Source organism: Schistocerca nitens, chromosome 10, assembly GCF_023898315.1.
Source record: "Schistocerca nitens isolate TAMUIC-IGC-003100 chromosome 10, iqSchNite1.1, whole genome shotgun sequence".
NCBI lineage: Eukaryota > Metazoa > Arthropoda > Insecta > Orthoptera > Acrididae > Schistocerca > Schistocerca nitens.
Window position 1 is genome coordinate 233,456,990 of NC_064623.1, and position 25,997 is coordinate 233,482,986.

The 25,997-nt window shown below is 47.4% G+C and overlaps 2 pseudogenes; both read right to left on the minus strand.

The window, feature by feature from the left end:
- Positions 1-12,299: 12,299 nt before the first annotated feature.
- On the minus strand, positions 12,300-12,416 carry LOC126210977 (5S ribosomal RNA; annotated as a pseudogene).
- Positions 12,417-18,807: 6,391 nt separating this feature from the next.
- On the minus strand, positions 18,808-18,926 carry LOC126210704 (5S ribosomal RNA; annotated as a pseudogene).
- Positions 18,927-25,997: the final 7,071 nt, after the last annotated feature.

A 25,997-nucleotide genomic window follows, 5' to 3' on the forward strand; every position in this document is an offset into this window, starting at 1 on the left:
CTAGATCGTGAAAGATTAGCTTCTGAAAAACACGACTTTAACTAGTAGGACGATAAAGAGCATTTACTGTGTGCTGGTTTGTTGGAATTTATGTGTAGATAAGAGAAAGAAAAATGCAAGTACAATGCAGAAAGCAACAACAGATGCATAATACGGACTGGCCAGTGAGGGGTCGCTTGCACTTTGCAGTCGTGCTTTGGGGGTGCTGTGGACTCCAAAGACAAATGAGACCTGATGGCGATGGTCAAGCACTAAAGAAAACTGAATGTTGTTATATAGACTTTATGCCTTGCTACCTCAAGTTAAGTATGAACTTATGGTTTTGGTGAAGCATTGAAGCATCATGTATGAACATATTGTCTGAAAAGCTTTGTTAATTATCAGTTGTTGGGAGTTGATAACTTCCTTGAAGATAGAAGAATTGTAGAAACAGCGTTTTGTGATTTTGTAGCGAGTTATTTAAATGTAGAAGCTCTCTTCTAGCCCTCATCCCTTTGCAATTCAGAAACAAAATCCACAGTTCAATGCATGGCACTGCATAGCAGGACCACAACATCAAGAGAAAACAAGATGGTGACTGCAAAATCCAGAAAAGAAGGTAACTATTATTACATTGGAATGCATAAGGATTTGGCATCTCACAATGTAACAATCATTTAAAATCGACCCACAATGTGTTGCTGCGCATTACAGATCTCTCTAAGACTCGTTTTTGGCTGGTTTTCATTTCCTAAAGTTCCTGGGTGTTTACTATTCCAAAGCTTGATAAGTTTTATAGCTCCAAGGAAAAGTATATTGTCATTTAACATGGAAAAAATGTACCTTTACCCAAGGTATGGCATACATATTTACAAGAAAAAGAGTATTTTTAACTGGGAAATCTGGAAAAAGCCCAGGAATTTATTTTTCTTGTCTGTGAACAAACCCTCTAGGTCCAGCACTGGGGGCAGGGGGGGGGGGGAGCAGAGAAAGGGGAGGACTATGTAGCTGAGTTGCCAGAATAGAAGGTGATTGTGAGGCCGGAGTGGGAGCATGGGAGCAGAGAAGGGCATAGAGACGGAGACTATTATTTATGTGATTTGGAGGTACACAGGGTGCAAAGTTTAGTACACAGATCTGCCACCTGAGGCAGTAACAACAGCTCTGAGCCAGCTGAGCACCTACTTAACTGAGCTCAGATGACAGATAGAGCTGTGTAATTCCACGCTGCTACAACTCTCTGCCCGAGTCACCAACCGTAGTGGCTGGGCCGTGACAAACCGTAACCGAATGTATTCCCTGTATGTGAGATCTGGAAAACATGCTGGCCAGGATAACAGTCAAACACCATCCCTACGGAAGTAGATTAGGACAGCACGTGGTCTTGCATTATCTTGTCAAAAGCTAACATCACGGAGGCCTCAAAGATACAGCATAACCACTGGCCATAACACAGCTGCTGGCCAAATTTCTGGCTGTTTGAACCAGAGGTGATCATGTTGCATCCAGTGGCATCTCATACCATCACATGAGGTTCTAGGCCAGTGCGATGATGCTGCACGCAACCTGGCAATGTTCATTCTCCTCAGAGCTTCCACACGTGGCTATATTCTTAATGTTTTATGCAGAACTGGGACTCATCTGAAATATGACACGGCACCTATCCTGTGTGCAGTGTCATCCTTGTGTACACCACTGATAGCTTGCCTTTCTTTGCTGCCACACCAAGAAAAGCCGCAATGGTCACTGTGCTAACAGTTCGTGACCAGTATTTCACTAGGAACAATCTCTCAATAAGTGTTAGTGTCAGGGATGTGTGTGTCTCCTCTGTCATCCGAGGAGCTGCTGCGGAACCGACGGCCCTTGTAGTCTGGTTTTTCAGTCCCACAAACCGACCAACGAAGCTGCATCACCCTGCATCGATCCCCTTATGAATTTGGTCTTTTGCATCTCATTCCAGGATCAAGGCAGAATTCCTTTAATGCACTGACTGCCACAACACCACCAACAGCACTGCAGAGCAGCCTGCTAAGGCCACTGCTGGCCACACAGCAGTCGACATGTTAAATCCCAAACAAATGAACGACACTATGTACACACATTTCTTATCTGGTGCAAATGCATCAAACTCAGTTTCAGATAATGATGATGATGATGATGATGATGATGAAGTCCCATACTCCGTGATGGAGCATAGGGGAACGATGCGGGAGACCCGCACCGCCGTACTAAGCGAGGTCCTAGTGGAGGTGGTTTGCCATTGCCTTCCTCCGACCGTAATGGTGATGAACGATGATGATGAAGATGACACAACAACACCCAGTGATCTCGGGGCAGGAAAAATCCTTGACCCCGCCGGGAATTGAACCTGGGACCCCATGCTCGCGAAGCGAGAACGCTACCTCGAGGCCACGAGCAAATAATATTTCCTCTGTAATCACATTTGCAGTTAATGGAGCTGTGCTTAGACCATAACTGGCATCGTTAGCTGTTACAACACTACACTCTAGTTTTGAGCTCAGCCAGCTCATGACACAGAAATCCTGTTCACACCAGACACATTTGTGTCAGAAATTTCAGAAAAGCTACCTGTTTTAATACTCGATTTCTGCTGTTTATATCTCCTTTAACCATAGCTATTGCTTCAATTATGAGTTTTTGACAATCTTTCATTCAGATGTGGTAGAATTTTTTTCTTCCCCAATCTGTTAAGATTCCGTGTGCAAACATCGTGCTCTTTTTCAATTGAATTAAATTTTCTGGTGACAGTCTCACTTATGTTTTTATCTGTTTCAGATTTATAGCCTTAGAGCATAATTTCACTCTTCATCTGTTGTTCTCCTTCCTGATAGGAAAAGTTTAGTTCGATAATACCAATTACTTCCTTATCTTTTTCAGTAAGGCACTTGGTCATTCTGTCTTTCACAGAGTCTGCCTAAAAACCTGCAAGATAGCATACTTGGCAATGACTTTCCAAAGAAACTTAATGACTATCTCATTGAAAAAGAGTTTTACAGTGTTGCAGAATACTTATGCCAATAAATCTGTATATATTGTTATTCATTATCAGTGATATAAAAATGTAAGCTAAAGGGGTAGAAAAATAAGTGATAATGAATGTTACTACTTTGAAATGTCCTATATTACACGTACATTTACTGTACACAATGTAATCTTAAAGGATCCAAAAAAAAATTCAGTTCAATCAAATTTTTGGTAGTGATCAACTTGCTTGGAGATAATCTTCTCCTGGTCCTTAGAAATCTTTTTAATTTTTACTGCAAAGTCAGTCTGCAATTTTGTATGTGCAGCTGACAATTGCTCTTGTAAATGTCAGGACTCCTCCTGTGCATGAAACATTTCCTGCTGAGCATGAGAAATTTCTTCATTTTTCATCATTAGTTCTGTTTTAATCTTTTCATGAGTACTCAAAGACGATGTTTGTAGTTAATGTAATGGTGTCTCAACTTTTTCAATATTGCATCTACACTCCTGGAAATGGAAAAAAGAACACATTGACACCGGTGTGTCAGACCCACCATACTTGCTCCGGACACTGCGAGAGGGCTGTACAAGCAATGATCACACGCACGGCACAGCGGACACACCAGGAACCGCGGTGTTGGCCGTCGAATGGCGCTAGCCGCGCAGCATTTGTGCACCGCCGCCGTCAGTGTCAGCCAGTTTGCCGTGGCATACGGAGCTCCATCGCAGTCTTTAACACTGGTAGCATGCCGCGACAGCGTGGACGTGAACTGTATGTGCAGTTGACGGACTTTGAGCGAGGGCGTATAGTGGGCATGCGGGAGGCCGGGTGGACGTACCGCCGAATTGCTCAACACGTGGGGCGTGAGGTCTCCACAGTACATCGATGTTGTCGCCAGTGGTCGGCGGAAGGTGCACGTGCCCGTCGACCTGGGACCGGACCGCAGCGACGCACGGATGCACGCCAAGACCGTAGGATCCTACGCAGTGCCGTAGGGGACCGCACCGCCACTTCCCAGCAAATTAGGGACACTGTTGCTCCTGGGGTATCGGCGAGGACCATTCGCAACCGTCTCCATGAAGCTGGGCTACGGTCCCGCACACCGTTAGTCCGTCTTCCGCTCACGCCCCAACATCGTGCAGCCCGCCTCCAGTGGTGTCGCGACAGGCGTGAATGGAGGGACGAATGGAGACGTGTCGTCTTCAGCGATGAGAGTCGCTTCTGCCTTGGTGCCAATGATGGTCGTATGCGTGTTTGGCGCCGTGCAGGTGAGCGCCACAATCAGGACTGCATACGACCGAGGCACACAGGGCCAACACCCGGCATCATGGTGTGGGGAGCGATCTCCTACACTGGCCGTACACCACTGGTGATCGTCGAGGGGACACTGAATAGTGCACGGTACATCCAAACCGTCATCGAACCCATCGTTCTACCATTCCTAGACCGGCAAGGGAACTTGCTGTTCCAACAGGACAATGCACGTCCGCATGTATCCCGTGCCACCCAACGTGCTCTAGAAGGTGTAAGTCAACTACCCTGGCCAGCAAGATCTCCGGATCTGTCCCCCATTGAGCATGTTTGGGACTGGATGAAGCGTCGTCTCACGCGGTCTGCACGTCCAGCACGAACGCTGGTCCAACTGAGGCGCCAGGTGGAAATGGCATGGCAAGCCGTTCCACAGGACTACATCCAACATCTCTACGATCGTTTCCATGGGAGAATAGCAGCCTGCATTGCTGCGAAAGGTGGATATACACTGTACTAGTGCCGACATTGTGCATGCTCTGTTGCCTGTGTCTATGTGCCTGTGGTTCTGTCAGTGTGATCATGTGATGTATCTGACCCCAGGAATGTGTCAATAAAGTTTCCCCTTCCTGGGACAATGAATTCACGGTGTTCTTATTTCAATTTCCAGGAGTGTATTTGACTCACAGGGTTCACTGTTGTGTATTTTTTGCTCTCTGATTCCGTTTTGAATTAATACTAAATTTAATTAAACACTCACTCACTCACACACACACACACAAATAGATATACAACTATTAATACTTAAATCCACAAAAACCAATAGCAACAGCGATGATGCCTTTCCTGTAACCAGATGCCATATAATGACTGCCAACTGGTGCAAAACAATGTTAAAGTGCTTCTTCTAGAGGTTTGGAATGCAAAACTATTGTCATTACATTCAATGCTGCAGATAACATTCAACAACAGAAATGTAGACTGAAATTTTGGGAAAATACCTCGATCATCAAAATTTTGGAGATACCACTGCTGGATGCAGGGGTCCAACTACTAATATAAGGAAAATCCTGACTTGTTATATTGCAGCACCGAAGTCATTCTCATCTAAATCACAGTTACAGATTTTGTTGCATGAAAAAGAGAAAGAATGCACAACTAATGCACAATAAATACTGTCCTGTCACAGTCACCAATTAAGGGGCTGCAACATAAAAGTAAAAGTTATCTTTGCAACAAAATACTTCAGTTAAATTAATAGGCATATGAGTAATTGTGAGTGAAAATAGTTATGGGCTGGATAGACAAATCACAATCAAACCATGTTGCAGGCCATTTTTCTATTTTGGAACAATCAGGACAGTCTGCAGGGATAAAATGTTGCATCTATTAATCTGCAATTATTCACTTTCACAGTTGGCTTGTGTTGCAGACTCATAGAATATTAAGAATAGTTTTCAGCAGAAAAAGACATGTTGAACAAATGACAAATGAGAAGTGTTTATATATTAATTCATCTTAAATTGCTCAAAAAATCCATCCACATAGTATTATGTGAATCACTACGTCCCTGCATGTTGTACGCTACACTAATATACATATATTATGCATATAATGTGTACATAATGTGAGCAATCAGCCTGTGTCCTATTCGTACCAATACTGATATAAAAAAAGAGTGAAGACGTAAGACTAAAAACCCAGGCATCATGATAGACAAATGATACTAGAAATACAATCAGTGATATAACATAAAATTTTATATGAGCTTCTGTGCTGCAAAGATTAACCCTAGTAATACCAATGCATTTTCCACAAACCATCAACTGCATTTCAATCTGGTGGGATGGGTGGGGGTGTACTTTATGCCCACCCTAACAAAACCAATAGTTATTAATTACTGCTGACTTATGCTAACAACACACTTTTTTAAACTAGTACTGATGTTTCAGTAGCAATATCAATGCACATTCAATAATGTGTATTGGCCAGGGAGGGCAGGGGGGGGGGGGAGGGGAATACTTGTTGTTGACTTTTCCTCAAAACATTATTTTTAAGAGATGCTCAGGTGTAAATGGCATCCTGAATTTAATAAAACTGAATATGGCATACATTGTCAAAAACAAACACTGGAATATCCAGGATGGAATAATTATGTGTGTGTGTGTGTGTGTGTGTGTGTATGTGTGTGTGTGTGTGTGTGTGTGTGTGTGTGTGTGTGTGTAGCTAAAAAGCCTTCTTCTGAATTAGGAAACACATACAGCTGTGTGTGCACACACACACGCGCAAGCATGGGCGCGTACACGCACTTGCATGCCTGTGGTTAGGGAAAAGCCTTCTTCTGAATTAGGAAACACATACAGCTGTGTGTGCACACACACACGCGCAAGCATGGGCGTGTACACGCACTTGCATGCCTGTGGTTAGGGTGGCAGCTGGCACGAGCAGGTGGAGCAGTGGCCGATGTGAGCCTCTGTTGTGAGGACCGGGGCAGGGATGCAGCAGTTGTGTGGAGGTGGCACGGTGGCCAATGTGAGTGTCTGTTGCCAGGACTCGGGGTGAGGATGGCAGCACGAACAATGAGATGGAGTGGTGGCTGATGTGAGTGTCTACTGCCAGGATCAGGTTTAGGGTTGCAGCAGGTGTGGGGAGGTGTGGCAGTGACCAACAAGTGCGTCTATTGTTCGAACCTGGGCCGAGGTAGCAGTAGGCGTGAGGAGGTGTATCGGTGGCTGATGAGGGCGTCTATTGCCAGTACCTGGGCCAGGATGGCAGCAGGTGCGAGGAGGTTGCGTGGTTGCCGACGTGAGTGTCTATCGCCAGGTCCTGTGCCTGGGTAGCAGCAGAAGTGATGAGGTGGTGTGGTGGCCGATGTGAGCATCTACTGCCAGAACCTGGGTTAGGGTGTCAGCCGGCACAAGCAGGTGCATCAGTGGCCGATGTGAGCGTCTATTGCGAGGACCTGGGCAGGGTAGCCGATGTGAGTGTCTATTGCCAGGACACGGGGCCAGAGTAGCAGCAGGCACAAGGAGGTGTAGCGGTGGCTGATGTGAGGGTCTATTGCGAGGACCTGAGTCTGCACGGAAGCAGGTGTGGGGAGGTGGCGTGGTGGCATATGTAAGTGTCTGTTGCCATTACCTGGGCAAGGGAGTTAGCAGGAACAAGGAGGTGGCACGGTGGCCAATGTTAGTTTCTATTGCTATGACCTGGGCCAGGGTGGCAGCCTGAGTGCGGAGGTGGTGCGGTAGCCAATGTGAGCTTTTATTGCCACGACCTGGGCCAGGGTGGCAGCAGCCGGGAAGAGGTGGACCAGTGCCCGATGTGAGCATCTATGGGAAGGACCTGGTCCAGTGTGGCAGCAGGAGTGAGAAGGTGACACAGTATCAGATGTGAGCATCTATTGCCAGGACTCGGGGCCAGGTTGGCAGCAGGCACAACGAGTTGGAGCGTTGGCTGTTGTGAGCATCTACTGCCAGGATGTGGGCCTGGGTGGAAGCAGGTGTGGGGAGGTGGCACGGTGGCAGATGTGAGCTGGAATCGCAGGGCCTGGGCCTGGGTGGCAGCAGGTGTTGGGAGGTGATGCGGTAGCCGATGTGAGCAATTAATCCAAGGAACTGGGCCCGGATGGCAGCAAGCAAGACGAGGTGGAGTGGTGGCCGATGTGAGCGTCTATCGCGAGGTCCTTTGCCAGGGTTGCAGCAGGTGGGAGGAGGTGGAGTGATGGCCTATGTGAGCGTCTATTGACAGGATCTAGGCCAGGGTGGGAGCAGGTGTGAGAAGGTGGCGCAGTGGCCGATGTAATTGTCTATCACAGGGACCGAGGCCATTGTGGCAGCAGCAAAAGAAGGTGGAGTGGAGGAGGATGTGGGTGTTTTTTGCCAGTACCTGGGCCGTGGTGGCAGCAGGTGGGAGGAGTTGGTGCGGTGGCCGATGTTAATGTCTATTGCCAGGATCTGTGCCAGGGTAGCAGAACACGTGAGGAGGTGGAGCAATGACTGATGTGAGTGTCTATTGCCAGGCTTAGGTAGGATTTTCTTGGAAATAAATGATGAGGTAAGATAGTTGAAAATAATCATGAGGTAAGAAATATGTGAACATATAAATACAGAAAGTATGCTTTAATAGGATTTTTTTTGTGTGTGTGAACAAATATTGAAATAATAGGAAAGATCTATGGAATGAAGTTTTTGTTTGGACTGCAGTACCAAATGTTACACTGAAAAGAAACACTGTCCTTTCCTTTTATGTTTTTTCGGTATGTGTTTGTGTACCCTTGTGTATTTGTGTCTTTCCTGTCTGTGTGTGTTTAGCTAACAAGATTTATGTTGTAGAATTTTTCTAATACTAAGCTACATTCACTATGATGAGGCATAATGTTATCCACAAATATAATTTGCATTAATAATATGTTATTTCCTTTCTAAAGATGGTTAGACATTGTTTTCGAAAGCTATTCTTATCTTTTATGTATTTACTTATGTCGTAATTCCTGTAACACTGGTGTGTATGTTTATTTCTATTCTTTTGTAAAGCCTGTATTACTACAAATGTTATCTGTATTATTATGTTTTAATGATATTTTCTGTACCTTTGTAATTGTATTCTCATGTTATAAAATTTTAATTGACACCAGTTCATCAAATTAAGTAACTTGTAAGCATTCATTTCAGTGCACACATTTCTGTTGGTCATAGTGTATGCACAATATGTGAAAAATTGGGACTGTTAGTATTTGCACGTGTGTTAATAATTCAAAAAGGGACGGGTTAACAGCATTGCTGGTTCTAAGGACAATTCCAAAAACTTTGTGAGAGCATAAATAGTGGTTTATGGTCTTGCTATATTGTCCACAAGACTCTTCGATGGTGATTGTGCACTTGCACAGCCGCAACAGATGGCTGCTGGCCAACACCAAAAGGACTGCAGTGGGTCTGCACCTTTGATGGCCCACAAATACCATACTTTCTACCAGGAATACAGTGGGTCTGCTCCATGATGACATACCTACCAATATTCTTCAAAAAATCGAATGAGTCTTCTATGTGTTTGCTCTGTTGTGGCCAATACCTGTCTGCATGTCAAGAGTCAGCACTGGCTTTCGGTTGGAAGAACACTACTTCTTCTTGACTGAATGGAAATCCACTACTACCATGTCATTTTCTTATACTGATCAGACTTTCAAAAAATAAATAAATAAATAAATAAGTACAAAAGGCACAATGCCGACTTCTGTACATGGGGAGTGACGCTTCAAACAGTCTGTGCTTGAGCCTTTCCTAGGAGTACAGCATTATATTCCGATGCACCACTGCAGGGTTACTGCATCCCTTGGACCTTTAGATTGACGATGAAACACAGAAATTGCATCGGGATTGAATACAAAAGGCACAATGCCGACTTCTGTACACGGGGAGTGACCCATCAAGCGAGGGGAGTTACTCTTCTAAGAGCCTTTGCTTTGAGCCTTTCTGGGGAGACCAGTATTAGGTTCTGATGCAGCACTGCAGGTTTACTGTATACCTAGGACCTTCACATTGACGATGAAACACAGAAATTGCATCGGGATTAAATACAAAAGGCACAATGCCGACTTCTGTACATAGGGAGTGACGCTTAAAACAATCAGTGATTTGTTCTTCTCCTGTGAGAGCAGTATTTGATTCCGATGCACCACTGCAGGTTTACTGTATCCCTTCGACCTTCGCATTGACGATGAAACACAGAAATTGCATCGGGATTGAATTTAAAAGGCAGAATGCCGACTTATGTACATGGGGAGTGACTCTTCTAAGAGTCTGTGCTTTGAGCCTTTCCCGGGAGACCAGTATTAGATTCCGATGCACAATGCAAGTTTACTGCATCATTTGGACCTTCAGATTGACGATAAAACACAGAAATTGCATCGGGATTGAATACAAAAGGCACAATGGTGTCTTCTGTACATTGGGAGTGACGCTTCAAACAGTCTGTGATTTGTGCCTCTCCTCTGAGAACAGTATTAGATTCCGATGCACCACTCCAGGTTAACTGTATCCCTTCGACCTTGGCAAAGATGATGAGTCACAAATATTGCATCAGGATTGAATACAAAAAGCACGATGCCGATTTCTGTACACAGTGAGTGACGCTTCAAACACTCTCTGCTTTCAGCCTTTCCTGGGAGAACAGGATTCCGATTGACAACTGCAGGTTTACTGCATCCCTTGCACCTCCACATTGACGATGAAACACAGAAATTGCATCGAGATAGAATACAAAAGGCACAATGCCGACTTCTGTACATGGGGAGTGATGCTTCAAACACTATCTGCTTTCACCCTTTCCTGGGAGAAAAGGATTCCGATGCACCGCTGCAGGTTTACTGCATCCCTTGGACCTCCACACTGACAATGAAACACAGAAATTGCAACGAGATAGAATACAAAAGGCACAATGCCGTCTTCTGTACACGGGGAGTGACGCTTCAAACCGTCTGTGCTTTGAACTGTTCCTCGGAGAGCAGTATAAGGCTGACGAAAATTGAACACTGAGCACACGTCATATCTGACGAAAGTAGTTTAAAAGACGAACTTTTACATCTGAAGAGAGTTTTTGAGGACACTTCCAATTATACTTTTAGTCTGATATTCTCAACCAGAAAACAGGTATCACTGATGCAAAATAACTGATAATGGTCGAACTGGTAGACTTGCAATGGCAAGGAAAGCGTTTCTGAAGAAGAGAAATTTGCCCAAGAAGATGGCACTTTGGGTCATGCAGTATATCGGAAACCGACCCATACGGACTGTCTGCCGTTGGCGTCCATATACTGTAGGCGCACGGCAGAATTCGCATTCGGCTCTTCTCCCAACACACAAAATGTTAGTTTTCGGCCGCATTTGATAGAGTGACCAGACGTGGATGGCAGAGCCCAGGAGGTGGTGGGAAAAAGCACCGAGCAATTGCCTAATGGCCACTCATTGTACATAACAAAATTTGGGTGAGTGAGGACTGCTTAATAAAGCAGAGGGGCCCCAATAGATTGCTATCAATTCCACAGTAAACATATTATATGTGGCAAACGAGAGATGGTGTTCCATGCCAATAGAAAATGTGATCAGCGGATTTAGAACCATCAGTGTAAAAAAACAAGAGGAAAAGGAGGGAAGATGGAAATCATGGTGGGGAGAAGTGAAGTGGTGCCCATCCAGTAAACCCATCCGATGGTGAGCAGCAGGTGGGTGATGTCCCTAATCCACAAAAATAGGAGCAGGGGAAGAGTGAATACTTATGGTATAGAAATCAGCAGCTGGGACAGCTGAACCAAAAAGAGAGAGATCCCAGCTGCACCTTCGACACTCGCGGAAGGCGCATCTCGTCCCTGGTGTCCAGCGGGGGGCTGGCGCGCGGCCGACCGGCGTATGGTCTGTGCGGGGTGTGGCAGTGTCGTGCTGGAGGGCGCCACTGGTAGCGATGTGAGCTTCCTCGCCTCACACCGGGTGTTTGCGTAGTTGGCAGTGCATTCGCACCTTTCCTATCCCTGTCCCCGTCCCGACTTTGCTCGACTGCCGCTCGCTGCCGCTCGGGTCGTGGTCCATATGACGGCGCAAGCACGACACACGTCTGCGGGACTAGACGACGCGACTAAAGAATAAATTTATGATTACAAATCAAATTTGGAACTGTACGGTGCAGCACAACAATAGGCGCTGACGCATTTCAGGGCAGATTCGTGCTGTTTTATCGTTTTCAAAGACTTCCCGGCAAACTTCGTTAGCACATTCTCCCTCAAACTGAGTTAATTACCGCATTATCGTACCGTTGCATTAGTTTAAAATGCTTAAGAAAGCATCTTTGTCATGACAGAAAGGTAGTATGAAACGACTGCTGGCAGGATGGCGACATAAAAAGGAAAAAAATGCAGGGGAGCCAAAAGTACCATTCTTATTGGCACATTTTTATTTTATTTTATTTTATTTTATTTTTGTTCTCGCACCATTACAGTAGTTTAAAATGCTTAAGGAAACGTCTTTGTCACACCAGAATGGTAGTATGGAAAGAGGGCTGGCAGGAGTAGCGACATAAAAAGGAAAAAAAAGAGAAGGGGAGCCAACAGCACCCGGTGTTCCCAGGCGGTCACCCATCCAAGTACTAACCGGGCCCAATGTTGCTTAACTTCGGTGATCGGACGAGAACCGGTGTATTTAACATTTTTTTTATTTTTTTTCCTTTTTTTGAAAGAGGGCGGTATTAAAAAAAAGTAAAGAAAGGGGAGCCAACAGCACGCTTTTTTTTTTTTTTTTTAAAGGGCGGTGCTGTAGGAGAACAAAGGTTCGTTGTAGCCAGCGGAAACATGTCCAAAAAAAAAAAAAAAAAATTATGTCCTCTGAAGGTGTGGTAATAACGTGAGGAAGGAAGAACGAAGACGCGAAACACAAATAAAAACCATTCTAGGAGGACAATGACCACAAGTCGGCAGCGAAGGCCCACCGCCGCCAGAGAAAGGCAAAGAAAGATACTCTCAAATAAAAAAAAAACAAAACACAAAACAAACGTGCACACTAAATATGCCAAATATGTCTGGCGCACGGGAATGGTGAAGGCTACGGAATTCCGGCAGCAGCAAACATATTTCTTCGTGTCGATAAGCTTGATGAGCTTGATTTCCGTGCCCAAGAGGCAACCATTTCAACACAAAATATCGTGAAGCACCGTTTCACAGTTCAGGAACAAGTCAGTGATAGTCCTGCAATAGTCACAAAAAGGAAGTAAAAGTCAGCAATAGGGAACAAAGCGTCAAATCCAGGAGAGAAAGACCAATAGGGACAATCCTAAGAAGAACCGCCCAAAATGGCGGGAGAAAAGTCGAGCCGGTGAGACAAAGTTTCTGTCATACATCAAGAAAATAGAACAATATATCAGTCTGCATATCCCGCCAAAAGGAACAGTGGAAATGGAAGTACATACCAGGGCAGGAGAGAAATATGTAAATTGGCAAAGGCGGTCTGTAGAGGGACATCTAAAAATCGGGCATAATGGGAAACACACTGCGGGTTCTGTTTCTCCCGTCCATAATAGTCCCAAAGATACGTCAAAAACTGCAAGCGATCCATGAGTCGGAGAGAGAAAATCGCATGTGCTGCATGCGCGGCGATCCACACGGTGGCGTTTCTCTTGGTGGCAGGATACGGCCGCCAGTCGGGAACCAGGATATACGAAGGTTGTATGGCACTCGGGGTGGTCCTATTGATCAGCGCCAACATCTCACGGGTGGCAGCCCATACCTCTTGAAACCGGGGGCACACAAAACGGTGTTCGATCGTGTCCTCAGCCGCGCACCTCCCACAAAGGCCACTCGGGAGGAGAGTGATTGCGTGGAGTTTCGCATTCGTGGCAGCGGTGCGATTGACAACTTTATACCAGGTGTCCCGAACATATGATGTCAACAATTTACTGGAGATGTTGGACCACACCGTCCGCCAATTGTACTGCGGCAGCCTCAACTGCCATTTGTTTGTCGGCGGAGTTCCGCGGAGGGCCTCTGCGATCGCGCTGACGCTACCCCTGCGCCGGTCGTCACCTATCAGATAGGCGAACGAAATTCAATTTGTACGGGATAGCCTGGACAGAGACAGGCGCGCGGAGAGAAGCTGGGCGGTAAAGGTCGAAGAGTGCCGACGTGGGGCACAGCCCGGCATTGGCGATCACACAGTTGGTTCGGTGGAGCAAAAGTGCAGCACACTTGGTAGGAAAATCGACCATACCGAGGCCGCCTCTGTCCGGCGCGAGCGTACAAATATTGTAGGCGACTTTAAAGATTTCGCCTCGCCAGACCAGCCAAGAAACAGCATGCTTGATGGCCCGTTCGATCTCCTTCGGCACCGGCAAAACTTGAGCCAAGTACCAGGCCTTGGCCAACATCTGGGTATTAACAACCGAAACCCTCTCCAGCAATGATAAATTTCGTTTGGCGGCAGCCTGAGTCGCCGCTCGAACAGAATATAACACCGCGCGCCAGTTTAACACTGCCATCTGTTGTACATTAGCAGTCATCAGGATCCCGAGAATCTTATGTCGCAACTGTACGGTGTACCAATCACGACGGACAGCCCTCATGGTCGCAGTAAGCGGCAGTAAGATGGACTTACGGGGGTTCACAACCGCACCCGAGGCCGTTTCAAACTGGTGGAGAATGAGACGTACCGCATCAATGTCGTCGGGACGTTGGATAAAAACTCCCAAGTCATCCGCATACGCCCGACAGACAAGCGAACCCGTACCAAACGGTACACCGTGGCAAACAGTCGTTATTTTGCGGAGCAGAGGATCCAAAGCTAAAACGAATAAGCCCATGCAAAGCGGGCACCCTTGGCGGACGGATCTGTTCATCCTGAGGATATCACCGGCCTGGCCATGAAAAAGGATTCTGGAAGTAGCCGATTTCAGAAGGTTGGATATCACATGCGTGAATTTTAAACCAAACCCCAACTTAGACATGACCCGCCGCAAGTACTCATGACTGATCCTGTCAAACGCGTTGTGAAAATCAATGGAGAGTATCGCAGCCCGGCCGCCACGGCGTGACGAGGCAGAAGCGATACACTCTCGATACGCGAGGACAGCATCAAATATATTCCGTCCAGGTACGGCACACGATTGAGAAGGGCTGATGACGGACTTCAACGCCGGCCGCAAACGGTGTGAAAAGCAGCGTGCTATGATTTTATAATCGGCGTTTAATAGAGTAATCGGCCGTAAAGTCACCGCACTTTTGGATGCCAGATGTCTTCGGGATGAGGACGATGAGCCCCTCTAAAAAGTCTTCCGGCACATCGAGACCATTATGTAGTTCATTAACAATGGCAACGAAAGTATCTGTTAAAAGACCGGAAAATTTCACATAAAATTCCACAGGGATTCCGTCAATGCCAGGGGCCTTTCCCTTCGGGCTAGCCTTAACAGCGGCAGAAACATCAGCAGCTGTAAAACGCTCATTTAAAAGAAGTCTGTCCTGACGCGTTAAAATGGAAGGCAGGTCGTGTAAAAACATCTGCAAGGAGGCGTCATGCAAAGGTTGAGATTGAAAGAGATTAAAGTAGTGATCGTAAATTTCGTCCTTAATCACCCGACGATCTGTAGTTCTAAGACCGTCACGCGTTATCCAGTCCGTGAATAAAAGTTTTTCACGCCGCAGTCGGGCTCGTCGTAAATGATACAATGAAAGTGGTTCTTCCAAAGAGGGATCGAAAGGCCTGCTACGGACAACAGAGCCCTGCGCCTTCCGATGCAGATGGTTTAAAATCTGCGTTTTAATTTTCCGTAACGTGGGAAGGAGGTCAGGGCGGTCGGTAACCCGAGTAATTAAATCCTGTAAACAATCGCGATAAAAAGTGATCGTCATCATGTCCCAATGGGCCTTGTCACGGCAATAATTTATGAGCAAAGTACGAAGAGCCGGTTTAGCGTGACGGAGCCACCAAGCGACAGTAGAACACGCCTGTGGGCGGCTCTGAAGAAGTTGGCGCCACAACATATGCACCTGTTCGACAAGACTGACGTCATCCAAAACACTAACATTGAATTTCCAATAGGATCGCGTACGTTCCGGGGGAACAGACGGGACATTAAAAGCACACAAATAACCTCAATGATCCGAAAAAACGACGGGAGCAACTTCTGCCTGCAAGATTTGTGCAGTGAGTTCCGGCGAGATATAAATTCTGTCCAATCTACTATGCCCGGTAGGATAAAAATAAGTAAAACCTGTAGCAGTCGGACTAAAACGAAGCCACGTGTCCTCAAGTTTAAAAGTGTCAACTAAAGTTTGCAGTGCTAGACACGTATTTGCCGTCGGCTCCTGGTCGGCAACACGAAAGACACAATTAAAATCACCGCCTAAGATGATCTGTCGGTGGTTTCGATGGAAGAACTGACATAAATCATGATTGAAAAAAGTATCCCTCAGACGTTTGTTGTCAGTTCCAGAGGGGGCGTACACGTTAACAAAAAATATGTCGCAGATGACACATGCCAACCCTCGTCCATTTGGTAAAATTTCTACGTGTTTATACTCTAAACCGGGCGTGATTAAAATAGCCGTACCAATGGTCGTTTCCGGATCAATATTAAGAATAACATTATAGGCAGTAAGGTGCGGGACAACGTCAGCCGTAAGTTCTTGAAGGAAAACCACATCACAACGAGCAGATTGCAAAAAATGTAAAAGGGCGTCAATTTTACGGACACTGCGGATTTTATTAACATTAAGTGTGATGACGCGTAACTGGCGGAATGCACGCGTCAGGATGGACTCTGTAACTTAAGCGGAACTAGAAAAAATGATCTTCCTCCACATCCTCAGACCACTGCATGGTGTCCGCAGGAGGAGGTACGGCGTCCGGGACGGCCCGGGAAGCGGGGGTGGCGGGCACCGACACAGGTGGACCGTGCACGAAAGGTGCGTCGCGACGCTCTTGGACTAAGGAGTCCGTTAATCCCTCAACGGCCTGTTCGAAGGAAACGCCGTCGCCCGCAGTGGGCGCCGTTTTCGAACGTTTCTTAGACCGCCTACGCTTAGGTTTGGGATCGGCAGGGGCGGACTGGGTGGAAACTTGTGACACCTCGCTTTCGGCGCTGCTAGCATCCGCCTCGCCAGATGTGGACAGGCCCGGCTGTGACTGCAATTTCCGCTTGTCTGTCGGCGGGGTGGGGACTGAAATCGGCCGAGGTGACCCGACCAACATTTCAGAAGTCTCCGCATCGAGCACGTCCGGAACACTGACGACTGGCAAAGCGGCAATACGGACCTCGCGAGTGGTGCGTTCGGCAGGTAAACTTTGTTCCGACACAACCGGGGGCACGACAACTGTCGGCGGAGTCACATTATCGGACACAGGAGCCACAGCCGCAGGAGCGGCAGAAGCCTGTCGGTCGGTCGGGGCGAGCGAGGGGGGTCCAACCAACGCGCCTGCATACGTGTTGTTGACAACAGCTTCGCGCGGTAGCTGCGCCGGCCTGCGTAAAGTGCAGGTTTGTCGCAAATGATCTGTTTTGCCACACACGGAGCACGTCTGCGGCTGCCCACTATAGCTGAGGAAAGCGCGCGTGCCGGCAATGATCAAATACGACGGTATATGTTTCTTCAAATCTACACGTACCGTCCGAACACCACTCAGAACCAGGTACCTAAAACCTGCAGGCCACACATCATTCTCCACACTAAGAACGGTGCCAAATTTTCGGAGTTTACGAACAATGGCCTCATTGGGGCATTCAAAGGGAACATTATAAACTTTCACATTTCGAATGCCGAAGCCTGCCGGCAGAATCAAAACATCAGACAAAGCACCGTCCACGTGCTTAAACTTCTTAACGTCACCACTTTCGGTAACGAGCTAGTCTACAAAATCCGCGGTCGGAAGCTTCAAAAATACAGAGTTTTGAATAAAGTCAAGCTGGATGCCGACCAAATCAGATTCGGGAATACGCAATTCAGAAAATACCCATTCGTGAACATCAAACGGCGACGGCCTAGCCGCGTTCCTATCAAAAACACACTGTAGTGAGTTATCACGGTTCATAGTAATGCGACAATAAACTTACAGTAATTAGTAGATAAAGAGAACGCTGCGAGGCGCAGCACCAAACACGCGACTGAGACACCGCCTGCAGCACACGAAGGTGTTGACAGGCACGAGCCTAACACACGTCCGGGCTGGCGCGCGGCCGACCGGCGTATGGTCTGTGCGGGGTGTGGCAGTGTCGTGCTGGAGGGCGCCACTGGTAGCGATGTGAGCTTCCTCGCCTCACACCGGGTGTTTGCGTAGTTGGCAGTGCATTCGCACCTTTCCTATCCCTGTCCCCGTCCCGACTTGGCCCGACTTTGCTCGACTGCCGCCCGCTGCCGCTCGGGTCGTGGTCCATATGACGGCAGCAAGCACGACAAACGTCTGCGGGACTAGACGACGCGACTAAAGAATAAATTTATGATTACAAATCAAATTTGGAACTGTACGGTGCAGCACAACAATAGGCGCTGACGCATTTCAGGGCAGATTCGTGCTGTTTTATCGTTTTCAAAGACTTCCCGGCAAACTTCGTTAGCACATTCTCCCTCAAACTGAGTTAATTACCGCATTATCGTACCGTTGCATTACTTTAAAATGCTTAAGAAAGCATCTTTGTCATGACAGAAAGGTAGTATGAAACGACTGCTGGCAGGATAGCGACTTAAAAAGGAAAAAAATGCAGGGGAGCCAAAAGTACCATTTTTATTGGCTCATATTTATTTTATTTTATTTTATTTTATTTTATTTTTGTTTTCGCACCATTACAGTAGTTTAAAATGCTTAAGGAAACGTCTTTGTCACAACAGAAGGGTAGTATGGAAAGAGGGCTGGCAGGAGTAGCGACATAAAAAGGAAAAAAAAGGAAGGGGAGCCAACAGCACCTTTTTTCTTTTTTTAAATTTTTTATTTATTTTTTTCATTTTTTTGTTTTTTGCTTTTTTTGTTTTTTCCTTTTTTTATTTTTTGTTTTTTTTTTTTAACAGAAGGGTAGTATGGCGAGAGGGCTGGCAGGAGTAGCGACATAAAAAGGAAAAAAAAAGAAGGGAGAGCCAACAGCACCCGGTGTTCCCAGGCGGTCACCCATCCAAGTACTAACCGGGCCCGATGATGCTTAACTTCGGTGATCGGACGAGAACCGGTGTATTCATCATTTTTTTTTTGTTTTTTTCTTTTTTTTTTTCCTTTTTTTTGTTTTCTTTTTTTTTTTTCACCAGCCAATAATCACCGCCAGCGGTGAGTAACAGAAGCGGCAATGAGGCAGTGTGGCGGCCTGGACATGGAACAAAAGGAAATATTCCTCCAATGTGTGAGAAAACGAGAGCTGAGTATCCCTCCCATTGATACGCAAAAAAATAGAAAGAAAAGAGAAAGAAAGAAAGAAAAGACGGCTTCTTGCCGTAACAACCGACAATGACGTCGCCCGTAAATGCAACCAGGACGATGCATCCACCGGAAAAGGAAAAAATCATCGTGAATCAAACGGTCGGGCAAAGAGTGTGGCAGGCGGGCGGCGGCAATGAGGGCAGGGGTCAACTTAGCCTGAGGCCTGGCCACAGTGGCGCCCCCACACCCGCCAGCACTCATAGTGTCCATAAAACAAAATAAAGAGTCGTGACACCGGTGTGAAGTCCCACACCGACGAAAATTCCAAAGAGTGTCGAGCACAGACAGCAGTAAAGGATCTCGTCACGTCACAAATGGGAAAAAACGGAGAAATTCCGACACACATGCCAAACAAAAAGTTTGTCAAGATCGTCCAGAAAAAGCCGAAAAGACTTCATAAAAAGAAACTTAAACGTCCAATCAATCATCATCACTTGACAGTGTGAGCGAATGATTAGAAAACGTAGACGCACTAGACGAACTACATGTTTTTTTTTTTTGTTTTTTTTTTTTTGCAATGGTAATCTCAAAAAACAACGGAACAATTTATGCCCCAATTGACTTGAATCGAACGGAAAGAAAATAAAAAGCTTTGTACAGAACTAGAAAACAAGCCACGAAAGTACCCATCGTGGAAAGAAAAAATATAGATATATATAGATACAGACATATAGGTATGTACCTAAACAATACGTTATTTACGTATGGGCCGCCAATTTAGCGTGAGCGTCCCGACGGCCGATAAACACAGATTAAGTTTGGTATATCCAGAGACGTAGGCAGATACACACACACACACACACACACACACACACACACACACACACACACACACACACACAAACTCAAACTCAAACACTCACACACAAACATTTAGAAAAGCTCAATTCACGTTGGTTTCTGACGAAAAATTGCGTCGACATGCTGCATAAGTTACACTCCTAGATTCTGTTACAGTAAAAAAAAAAAAAAAAACCAGTCCTGCGCATCAAATTAGTGACGTAGTAGGAAATTTTCTTTTTAAGTCATTTATCCAAGTATCGTGTTACGTTCCATAGAAAGACAAAACAAATTTGAAGAAAAAATAAGACATGTTCGGGAAACAATGGTGTCATCACAGCAGTTTTTCAAATGCATAAGTGAGAGCAATTGTTAAAAAATTGGCAAAAGTCCGAGTATAGTCAGTCCGGGAGTGAATAAGACGATGCTGCGCAGACAGATATTCAAGAAAGTGAAAATCATCCACCAGCCGCAAATGCAAGAGAGCATAGACAGTATGTGCAGTAAGCCACGTAGTAGCCGCACGTTTCGTGGCCGGATAAGGTCGAAAATCCGGAATCAGCGCAACGTCCACGGAAAAAGTGGTAGGACTCGTGCGATTGACGAGAGCAAGAAGCTTAACTGCAATGTTCCAAATCGACGCTGATCGCGGACACAAAAATCGGTGTTCGAGCGTGTCGTCGCATGGGCAATAATCACACAAACCAGACGGCCGCAAATAAATGCGACACATCTTGTCGTTAGTGGGGAAGGTTCGATTCACGACCTTATACCACAAACTACTAACGTCCGGCGGCAAGTAAGAGGCGTGGATGTTGGCCCACACTGTCCGCCACGCCGATCCAGGAAAACGCAATTCCATCTTATTGCTAGCAGGCCGCCCCCGCAAAGCGGAATACACGCTCCGCGCTGATCGCGTTCGAGGATTGAGGTCGTCAGCACCGAGATAACTCTTATGAACGAAAAATTCCCGAACATAACGCAGGCGGTATGGGATCCCGGTCGGATCGAGCGGAGCCAGCTCAGAGGAGGGACGATAAACACGGAACAAAAAAGTCGTGAGATGCGAGGCGTTCTTCTCAATCGTGACACAAGTCCGATGAATCAGTAGTGCAGATGCTTTGGCCACAAAGTGGATCAGGCCAAGCCCACCTCGGTCACGCGGCAAAGTACACGTGAGATAAGCCACTTTAAAAACATCCCCCCGCCACAGAAACCAATAGACCGCTTGCGTTATGGCACGTCCTAGTTCTGTCGGGACGTGAAATAGTTGGGCTAGGTACCAGGCCTTGCTGAGTAAAAACGAATTGATCAGCGCGACCCTCTGTGTTAGCGCCAAGGTGCGAGTGGCACTCAAGTGAGTCATCGCGCGTAAACCATACAAAACAAGACGCCAATTAGAAGCCGCCGTCTGCAAGAGATTAGGTCGAAAGCGGACGCCCAAAATTTTATGCTCACGAGTGACAGTGAACCACGGGCGCGAGAAGCCGCGCGAAACCGCATGAATCGGTAGAAAGACGGTTTTACGAGGATTAATACTCGCACCCGATGCAAGTTCGTATGTACTTAGAATGGCACGAATAACGTCTAAGTCTGAGACCGAGGACACTAACAAACCAAGATCATCGGCATATGCACTGCACACGTATTTGGTACCGCCAAGACGCAGACCTTGACAAGAAGATGCCAATTTCCGCAACAATGGGTCCAAAGAGATCGCAAATAACGCCATAGATAAAGGGCATCCTTGTTTCACTGAACATCGTATTGGAACAGGCTCCGAAAGACATCCATTAATACAAACTCGAGAGGACGACGCCGTAAACAAATTAAAGAGCATGTTAATAAATGTCGCTCCAAAACCAAATTGTTGCAACACCCGCCGTAGATATTGGTGGCCCACCCTATCGAACGCCATAGCAAAATCGACCGACAAAATACCCAATGGTTGTCTGTGCGTCGTCGCATACGCAATTGCGTCGCGATACGTCAACACAGCGTCGTAGATTGTGCGGTGTGGCACCGCGCAGAATTGGTACTCACTGATCACTTTGCCCATGATCACTTTCAAACGAAGCGCAACACATTTCGTGAACAATTTGTAGTCACCGTTGAGGAGAGTGAGGGGACGTAAATCACACATTTTACGATTGGTCGGCGTCTTTGGAGCTAGGGTCACGACGCCGTCCAAAAAAGATGGAGGAACCGGCACACCACTTAAGATTTCATTGTACACATCTGTCAGTATAGGACCAAACAAATGCCAAAAGTGAAGATAGAATTCCGGCGGTAAGCCGTCAGCGCCGGGTGATTTGTTCTTCGCACACTGTGTTAGCACGTCACGCACTTCCTCGACAGTGAACGGTTCAGTAAGGTGGAGACGATCGGTGACTGTGAGAACCCGCGGAACGTCAGCAAGGAGATCAGAAACGGCGACGTCGTCACTATCTTTAGCACTAAAAAGATCGACAAAGTGCCGGTGCGCCTCAGCAACAATCTCCGACTGAGTGCGGACGCGCACGCCATCAGCTGTTTCCAGTTCTGTGACGTAACGGCGCGCCGCCCGACGGCGCTCCCGCAAGTGATGGAACAAGGAGGGCGCTTCGTCGTCAAAGAAACCAGGAGCCTGACTCCGCACAACACTACCCTTCAACGACTGCGTCTTCAGAGCCAAAAGACGGGTTTTAATTTGCCGAATCTGCGCCAACCTGAGACCCGGAGTGTTCGGCTGTAGGCGGATCGCGTCATTGAGACAAGTCTCATAAAAATGCATAGTGGACCTCTCCCAATCAGCAAGCTGGCGACTGAATTCACAGATTGCTTTACGGAGCGCTGGCTTCACGTATTCCACCCACCACGATAGAACAGTGGGATATACGGCACGATATTGCGCAGCCTGCTGCCACACACGAGAAACGACCGGTTCAAAACCAGGATGCGACAAATGACAAACATTAAACTTCCACATAGTCCGCATACGGGGTTTTGTGGCTTGCAAAGAATGGAAGCGACAAACATAGGCACAATGGTCCGAAAAAAGAACGGGGTGTACCTGAGACTCGAGAACACAACCCTTTTTGTCACCAGAAATGTAAATGCGATCGATCCGGCTCCGACCTGTCACGTAGTAATAAGTAAACCCCGGTTCGTCGGGATACAAATGACGCCAGGTATCGACCAACTTCAGTTCCGTGACAAGCGTTTGTAGTTCTAAACAGTTGTAGGGCTGTGGCTCCTGGTCACTAGCAGCCAACACACAATTAAAATCACCACCCAACACTATTGGCAGGTGGTTACCAGAAAGAAGATGACAAATATCTCTGCTATAAAACACGCGACGCTGCAGCTTCCCCTCAGCACCGGAAGGTGCGTACACGTTCACGTAACGGATGTTGTTGACCGTACAGGCCACCCCACGCCCGTTAGGTATCGTAGCAACGTCCGTGTAAGCAATGCCGGCCCTAACCAACAACGCAGTACCACAGTTACATTCCGGATCAAAATTAAACAGCACCTGATATCCGGGAACAAATTGTAAAAGATCGGACACAACTTCTTGTAAAAAAGACTACGTCGGCAGCAACAAAACGTAAAAAGTCCACCAAGCTCAAGTACTTAGCACGCGACGCCAACCGGTTTAAATTTATAGTAGCGACAACAGATGGAAGGTGCGCTACCATACACAAAAGAGACAAACAAACAAGCTAGACGGTAGTGAAAGTACCGTCAGCCTCCTCCACATCCTCTGCCCAGTCACACGGTTGCGTGTGCGAAGACGCACCCGCAACATCCGTGAGCGTGGGCGCACCGGGAGTTCCCACCGACATAGGTACGTCGTGCGTGGGAGGGACCGACGCGAGATCTTGTGAAGAGGGGCGCGCGCGGCGCTCAGGAGGGTCCTCGGCTTTTCACTTTTGTGACGAATGAACCGGAATTTGCGCGGTAACTATATCGGTGTCCATTGCACTGTCCAGTTCCCCAGAATGTAACACACCTTTCAAATGGCGTACCACTTCCTGCCGGCGGTCGTCCGCACGCGCGGGCTGACTACTGGCCACCGAATGCTGCTGACGGCGCCCGGAAGGGGTAGCCGTCCGAGCGTCAGGGACGACACGCTGCGCTTTTTGAGACGCCTGCGTCTGTTGCTGTGAAGGCTTTGAACGCGGAGAGGGTTTACGTTGTGGAGACGGGCTACGCTCCCTGCCAGAGGAAGACCGTTGCGTCAAAAACGCAGAAGTGCTTGCACTACGTGCGCGGTCGACAGAGCCGCGACGCCGAGACGTAGTGTCACGCCGCGACCTAGATTTTTCATGTGTAGGCGCCTTAGGCGGAGCGCAAGCAGCTCCAGAAGCGGGAACCGATTCCGAAGGATACGAAACGTGGGCAGTACGTAGACGGACAGGTTCCGACACCTGTGTCTCAGATACTTTTTGGGACGACACAAAAACCCGTTCGACGGGAATGGAGTCGGACGGGTCAGATGGAACACGTTCCGCAACAGAAGACACATCCGTGCGAACAAAGTCCGTCACGACAACGTCTGAGACCACCGGGCTCGAAACTACATCACAAACAACAACCGGAGCGGGTTCTGCACACGTCTCTGTCGACTCGGACAGAATGTCTGACCGTGCAACATCAGCAGGCGAAGGCACGACCGACACGACCGAACCGACCACAACAGGGGCGACAGGCGTAACGTCCATGGGAACAGGGGTGTCAACACGGCGGGCAGGCGAAGGGGGTGCACCTAATGCAACCGCCGCCCACGTTGTCTGTACGTCACCGTCATCGCCAAGTGGCAACTGTACCGGACGCCTACGGCGCGGACAATGTTGTCTAAAGTGGTCCGTAGCGTTACAATATGAACATGTTTGTGGTTGTCCACTGTAGGTAATGAAGGCGCGATGACCGGCCATATACAAAAAGGACGGAACATGCTTCCGCACAATCATTCTAACGCTACGGATACCGTTTTCGACTTGAAAAGGGTACGCAGCCGACCACTTTTCTTTAACTACCGACAACACAGTACCGTAGGGGCCAAGACAACGTGAAATGGTCTCGTTTTTGACCTCGAAAGGAAGATTAAACACCCGCACATTACGAACACCGAAACCTGCATTTGTAAGGTGAACATTACTAACACTACCGTCAGAATGCTTAAATTTTCGCACACCATCATTAACGGTTACTATACTGTCACATAGGTCCGAATTACTGAGTTTCACGAAGAGAGAGTTGAGGAACGTGTCTAACTGCAAGCCAAGTACGTCACTGTCGGTTAACTTTAAGTCATTGATTAACCAATGATGAATTTCTAAAGCTGACGGTCGGGACACAGTACGGTCAAATTCACATTGAACATTATTCTCGCGATCTTCAGAGTCCATGTCTACTCACAGTTGTGATGAAAACCAGCAACCGCGAGGCGAAGATCCGCCACGTGGCACAGCGAGCACGCGACTGACAAACACCAACGGCCGAGCGGAGCGCGCCGCACCGAGGTGTGGCTGGGCGCGTGCAGCCTTCGACACTCGCGGAAGGCGTATCTCGTCCCTGGTGTCCAGGCGTATGCTCTGTGCGGGGTGTGGCAGTGTCGTGCTGGAGGGCGCCACTGGTAGCGATGTGAGCTTCCTCGCCTCGCTTCGCCTCACACCGGGTGTTTGCATAGTTGGCAGTGCATTCGCACCTTTCCTATCCCTGTCCCCGTACCGACTTGGCCCGACTTTGCTCGACTGCCGCTCGCTGCCGCTCGGGTCGTGGTCCATATGACGGCGCAAGCACGACAAACGTCTGCGGGACTAGACGACGCGACTAAGGAATAAATTTATGATTACAAATCAAATTTGGAACTGTACAGTGCAGCACAACAATAGGCACTGACGCATTTCAGGGCAGATTCGTACTGTTTTATCGTTTTCAAAGACTTCCCGGCAAACTTCGTTAGCACATTCTCCCTCAAACTGAGTTAATTACCGCATTATCGTACCGTTGCATTACTTTAAAATGCTTAAGAAAGCATCTTTGTCATAACAGAAAGGTAGTATGAAACGACTGCTGGCAGGATGGCG